Genomic DNA, 6,853 nt, shown 5'->3' on the forward strand with positions numbered 1-6,853 from the left:
GGTCTGCTAGAGCAGAGCTGGGGCTGGTGCCTCCGGAGTTGGGGATCCCCTGGATTTTCCCGCCTTCAGGGATTAATCTGGTTTTCCTAGAGCCCCTTTGGACTATTGGGGCTTTCCCCAGAGTGCAGAGGAGCTCAGCAGCTGTGGAAATTCCCCCTGAGGTGAAAGTTGGGTGGGAATTTGGGCAGTGAGAGCAGCCCAGCACAGTGCTGTAGCCCACGGGGGATCTCTCCATCTCCCTCTTTTCCCCACCACTTCCTTCCCACGTGCATTTTCACCCTCTGTCCCTCCTGTACCCCCAAAGCAGCAGCACAAAACGCCCTTGACAGGCAACAGGCTTTGTTATCGCAGGCTTAACGCCCTTGCAGGAGGTTGCCAAGCAAACATTAAACCTTGGATTTGTAGGCAGCCTAGGTGAGACTAAATCCTCCCTCCTGGACGTGCTCCCTCTCAGAAAGACGCATGTGTTGGCACATGTCCCCACCATCCACCCTGCTCCCCCTTCCTCCTCCTCCTCCTCCTGTCCCTGGTGCTCCCAAGACCCCTGGGGAGCTGCGTCGCAGCAGCCGTGTCTGTCATCAAACCCTGCCACTGAGAACCAGAAAATGACAGGCAATAGGCAGACAAGGGCCCTGCTAATGGCATGATGACATTACTGCACGATCCCTCGGCGAGCGATGGGGCTGCGTCCGCAGTGCCCCGCTCCTGCCCCCCCCGCCGGGCTGGGGGACACGGCTGGACTCTGCCCAGGGCACCGCGGGGCTCGGTACAAGGGAAAGGGGACGCTGGAGGGGAAAAACGAGGAGACACACTGAAATGCCAGCGGTGCAGGGCTTGATCTGAGGCTTTCTGGCACTGCTCTGGAGCAGCTCTCCGGAGCCGTTGCTGCTTGCGGAGTCCAGTGTGGTTCCCCCCGGCCACCCATGCCGCCGTGCTATGGAGCGAGGCTTTGGGGGTGGAAGGGATGCTAGAGGGAGGCTGTGCCCTGCTCCACCCGCGAGCTCCACGCAATGCCCCAGCACCCAGCCCAGTACCCGGGCTTGTGCCATGCTGAAAGGATTTGGCCTTGAAAGCACCAGCAAGCAGAGTCCATCTCCCTGTGGGGGAGTTTGCTCCAGGTTTTGTTCTCTGTTGCATTGACGATTTCTGCCTCGTTTGAATCTGCCTGGCTTTGGCACTGCCGCTTGTGCTTCGTGGCCTTGCTGCCTGCACCAATGCAGCTCCTGGTCTGCTTTGCACCAGCCGGGACGTGGCCCGGCCACCTCCCTCCCGCTGCGAGGTGCTTGTGGTGCTGCGTGCATGGCCCAGGAATTTGGGGACCCGTCAGCCAGCCATGCCACCACGTTCGGGGGCACAGTGGTGGCCCGTGCTTGCTTGGTGTCGGCATGTTGGTTGAGGGACTGGCTCTCCCCGTTCCTCTAGCCTTGGACAGCGGGTCTGTAGCGAGCTCATTAGGAAAGACCTGGAGGTGTTTTCCAGGCAGTTCAGGAGCTCGCCTGAATTATTTCACAGCACGTCGGGGAGGAAGAACTGGGGGAGCTCATTACCGGGCCGGGGCTGTTTGTCTCTCGGCCACGGCACAGCGGTGCCAGGGACAGGCTGCGCCTGCGGCACAGCTCCCTGCTGCCGGGCAGTGCTCGCCGCTGCCGTCCACACCAGTTCTGGGAAGGGAGCCTCCGACCCGGGCAGGCTGATGTTGTGCCTTGCCAGAAAGGTCCTGGAGCAAGGACGTGGTGCCTGTGAGCTGGGGGTCACTGCAGAGCTGGAAGGTGGGAATCGAGCACAGCAGAAGGGAAGGGTGAGGGTTTCGAATGAGCTCGGGATGCTCGGGGCATCCTGGCACGCTGGGTACTGTCTGTGGGTGCTGGGGTTGGGGCACGCAGCTCCCCACATGCCGGGAACTCAAAGCTTTGCTGATCACAGACAGCATTTTCTAAAGCCTCTGGGTGATTAAGGAGAAAAATGCCATTGAAACCCTGTGCTAGGCTCTCAGAGGCTCAGCGATGGCTTTTGCAGGCTGGAGGGCTCTAAATTAGCTATTGCCACTCAGGAAGAAGATCCTAGAGATAGCTCTGGAAACAGTGACACAGTGCAGCAACTGTCGGAAAGGGCAAATGGCAGGCAGGGGATTATTAGGGAATAAATAAAGCAGCAGACCAAAGCCAGTGATACGCCTGCGATCTGAGCAGCGCCTGCAGGCTCTCCTGTCCAGACGGGAAGGGTCTGGGCAGGGAAACGGCGATGGCTGGAGCTGTGAAACAGGACCCATATGAAAAGCAAAATGGGCCAGGGCTCTTCAGACTGCAAAAGAGACGGTGGCAGGGGGACGAGATAGGTGCCTACCAAACCAAGCATGGCAGCCCTCCTGCTTCCACCAAGCTCACTGGCACCGGCCCTGCCTGACCCCTGTCCCCTGCTTCTCCATCCCCTTTCTGCCCGGGATGTTCTTGACTTTGACATTTGAAAGGGGACTGCAAGGGTGCTGGGGAGGGGGATCTGCAGGCACAGAGTCCGGCCGCACGCAGCTGAAGTTCAGCTCCTGCTGCAGCCCGGAGACGGTGCCAGTCATTAGAGATGCTTCCAAAAATGCAGCGAGCTGCAGTCCAATGCAGCACGGCTTTTGTTGAACGACGCAAATTTTACAGAGTAAAGGACAATTCAGCTATGAGCCAAGACCAAGACTCCATCTTCCCAGCCTCTTATTTCTTCAGGCAATCCGGCGCGGAGATCAGCCAGCTTTTCCAGTTGGCTTTTGCAAGACATTTACAAATGCACCAGTTACCCCCACAGCCTGGAGACCAGCCCTGCGAGTCTCAGTTCTCGGGGATAAAATGAGATGGCCCAGCGCTGTCCAGCCAAAAAGTAATGGATTTGAGGCTTCCCACAGACGTGAGCATGCCGCATGCAGGACACAGGAGAAAACCTGCTGCCTTTAGAGCTCATGCCACCAGCTCGGCACCTCCAAAGCCGCCTTCCCAAGCAGGCGGGGTAGCGCAGATGGATTTAACTCCTGGCCCCACTAGGGAGCCCGGCCGTGGCTCTGGGTGTCGCAGGGAGAGCCAGGTGCCATCTCAGCATCTGCCCCCAGTGCCGTGTGCGGCCACCCGGCCCCAGCGCTGCTCCCCAACAAGGTCTCGTGGTCTCAACTTTTGCAATCAAAGAGGACAAGGGAGATGAGGGGCGGGGAAGGGCCCTGGTGATTATCCCCAAGAGGAATAAACCTTCAGAAAGCCTGAATGCCGACGAGCCATGTTTTGGAGAAGCTGCTCTGCAGGGACCCCCAGCCCAGGGATGCCGGTTCCTCCCTGAGCATCTCCCTGGCCACCGAGGCACCCGGTCTCTCGGCATCCCCGCGGGATGGGACCGTGCTTATCCCCAGGCAATGAGTGTGGGACCAAAAGCAGCTCTGGGATGTGCTCAGCGCTGCGTGGGCAGTTTGTGGCTGAGCAGGGCCAAATCCTGCATGCTCCAGGCTGGAGGCTGTGCCTGAAGAAGCCAGCAGCATCTCCGGGAAACCACAGGGACCTGTGGGAGAATTTTGGAGGCAGGCAGAGCCACCGCAACCCTTCCAGAGCCCAAAAGCAAAAGATGAACAACAACAGGCTTATTTCCCAGCCCTCATTAAAAAACATCCGAAGTGGAGGGAGAGAGAAGCATCCAGATAAGAAGCGGGCACCACTCCTGCCCGCCGGCTCCTGGCGGATCGGCGCGATAGCGAGGTGCAGGCAGCCGAGTGGTTTGCTTTGCATGCTCCCGGCAGCTTTTTATCTCCTGACTTCCTCCTAGACAAGCAGAAATAACGCTATCGCCCTCCCTGCCAGGAAAGATGCAGGAGAAGGCCCACAAACAACATCCCTGGGTCTTTCTGCACAAAACAAGGCTTAACCGAGGAAAGAAACCACCAGAAAAGCCAACAGAGCCGCAGCCTGGTGCTGCTGGTTTCGGAGGGGTCTGTTCCCTGTCTCACGTAAATGCTTTTCAGGGGATAACGACCCAAAATTGCAGCTCAGGTCCGGAGCATGGCTTTGCTGCCGTGGCCCTGTGCGTGGGTGCAGAGAACACACGAGGTGGGAGGCGGGGACCCGTGCGGGGGTTCTCCGTGCTCCACGCCATGCCACCCCGCACGCCTTGGGTTTGCTTGTTTGCTTTAGCCAGAGGTGAAGCTGCAGAAAGGCTGGGGCGGGAGCATCCTCCCATCCCTCGAACCAGGCAGCAAAGACGCAGAGCTGCATAATATGCCGGAATTTAATAAAACGCCTCAAACAGACAAAGTTTTTCCTTTTGCCAGCTGCTTAATTAAATTGCCTAATGCTGTTTGCGATCGCAGCACAAACTCCTGTGTTTAAAGACCACGGTGTTGCCATGGTGCTCACCCGGCGGATGGTGCGGGGCTGTGACGGAGCATACAGATGAGGGAGGCTGCTGTGGATGCGGGGGGAGCGGTTGCCACGCTACGGGGGGAGATTCGGTGCCTTTTCTTTATTTATTTATTTGTTTGTTTTCTGACGTGGCGGTAAACTCCCTGCCAAGGTTTGTGTCAGGATCTTTGCTCTGAACAGAGCAGCTGCTTTTCCACCCCAGGGCTTTGGAGCCGCTTGCTCGGAGATATGAGCTCCCCGGCAGCGTTGCTGAAACATCCCAGCCCCCTTTTACCAGTGGGAGGGAGGGGATGTATTTGGCTTCCAAAGATATGAGCGCTTGCTTTGCCATTGCCTTGCACGCCGGGCAGAGCAAGCCTGAACTGTTTTGCCACAGTCCCAGCACAGGTCTGAGATGGGGACTGAGCCCAGAAATCCCGACCCGTGGCGCCGGGGGGGTTACCCTCTACATGTCTTTGCATGAAGGAGTTTCCCATCGGCAACAGGAGCAAATTAAAGCCCAGGACATGAGAGACCCGAGCTCAGCTGAGGTTCCACCAAGGTCTCCAGCTGCATTGAACCCCCTGGTGCTTCGTTCCCTGTGTGTGAAGTTTTCCTTCTCACATTGTGCATCTCGCCAGTGCCGGCTGGGGCAACCGCCGTGACATGTTGGAGGTCCAAGGAAGGAAAGTCAAACCTGGCCGGGGGCTTTGGGCTTCGTGGCCATGGGTGAGGCGAGGAGACCTGCCAGCCAAGGACGGCTGACTTGGAGAAACTGTTGCTTCCCACGACAAAGTGAAGCTTTGGGTGGACACTGGGCCACGGTGCTTGAACAGGTTTCCTCGCTCAAGCATCAGGTATCTCACACAGCGATTTCTGCCATTTTCTATCCCTGTATCAGCTGCAGCGAACTCAGGATGCCTGCAGAGGCACCCCTCCGGCGGCCTGGCTAGTTCTCACCTACCGTTTCCTCCCCTTGATGGTGCAAACGGAGAAAATCCCTAGAAACCCGTGAGCAACAGGGGTGAGACTCCGCGGGGATAGGGAGTGCGCCCAGGCACGTGGGGATGCTCAGCCCACATCCTGGAGCCGCCTCATCGCTGCTCCATCCACCGTAGTGCCCAGGGGCACCGGCTGGGGCCCCCACCCGAAAAACCTTTTGCCTGTATAAGACTTGAAGGATATATTTCCTTTTCCTGAGTTACGGCTCTGCATCATCCCTGCCGCCATTAGCCCCAGATAATGACTTGACCTCCGCAGCTTAACTGAAATTTAATACGTCAGTTATTGTATGTTAAACAGTGGATCATTAAAAACATTTATTCAAGATTAACAGCTATCTAATAGATACCATTAGAATCACAGTTGTATAAGTGGCTAATCCAGAATGCATGCGATTTAATGGTCCCTTGGGATGTATTTGCCATACTGTAACTGTACTTTTAGATCTAGATCAGGCTGGCCTGATCCTGCGCTCCGTGGTGAGGGCAGGCAGTGACGGGGACCCAGGGCAGCGTACAAGTTCCACGGGCAGAGCTGCCCCAACTCGAGCGGCTGGCCCAGGGTGGACGCAGCCGCAAAGTGCCTGCGCTGGCATCGTTTGTGCTCACTTCCCAGAAGGCACGAGTTACCCAGGGGGAGGAAAGGGCTTGTTCTGCATTTGCTCTAAGGCTTTTACCACTGTAAAAATGCCATCAGTCACGCTCCAGCTGGCTTCGCAATGGCAGCAGGGGTAGGGCTGCTCTGTCGGGATCCCGGAGTCCACTCGGTCCCTCTCCTCTCTCCCCCCAGCCTGGATTTCGACATGAGAACCACAGCTGCCTCCAGCTGCCAGGCACACTGTGGGTGCTCAGCACCGCCAAAAATAGGAGGTCGCTGAAAATAAGACGTCCTGAGGAGTTTTTATCCAGTGAGGGCGATGGTTCGGAGGAGATGTGCCGGCTGCTCCGGGGCAGGGAATGGTGACGGCCCTGGAGACAGCAAGACCCCAGAGCCAACCTCATAAAACTGGCCATTACAGCAAAGCCCTGCAGGATTTAGTACAGCACCTCCTTCCAGATAAAAATGTGAGATAGGAGCGTTTCAGATAACAGCAGAGTACCCTATTTCTAAGTTTTACAAGTAATTGATACAGAATCCTATTTAATTCTTGTTGGCTTTATCACAAATAAAAGCAAAGCTTTTACGCAGAGGTTTAAACGGGGGAGATGTGACCTCAGCCTGAGGGGACAAACTTTGCTGGGTGCCACCATGGAAAGTCCTGAGCCCAGAGCAGCCGGGGCTGAGAGCTGGGCAAGGTGATGTGCCAAACAAATCCCTTTTCTGGGGATACGGTGAGGCTTTGCAGCTTGATCTAGTGTTGTCTCAGTGTGCAGAGAGGCTGGACCAGGCTGGACCGGCAGCATGTGCATGTCTCCGGCTGCAAACCCAGCAAAGCCGGAGGGCGCAGTGCCCGGGTCATTCCCCCCCTCCCTGCCGCTGCATCTTCTCCCGAG

This window comes from Pygoscelis adeliae, unplaced genomic scaffold, assembly GCF_000699105.1.
Source record: "Pygoscelis adeliae isolate BGI_AS28 unplaced genomic scaffold, ASM69910v1 Scaffold197, whole genome shotgun sequence".
Lineage (NCBI taxonomy): Eukaryota > Metazoa > Chordata > Aves > Sphenisciformes > Spheniscidae > Pygoscelis > Pygoscelis adeliae.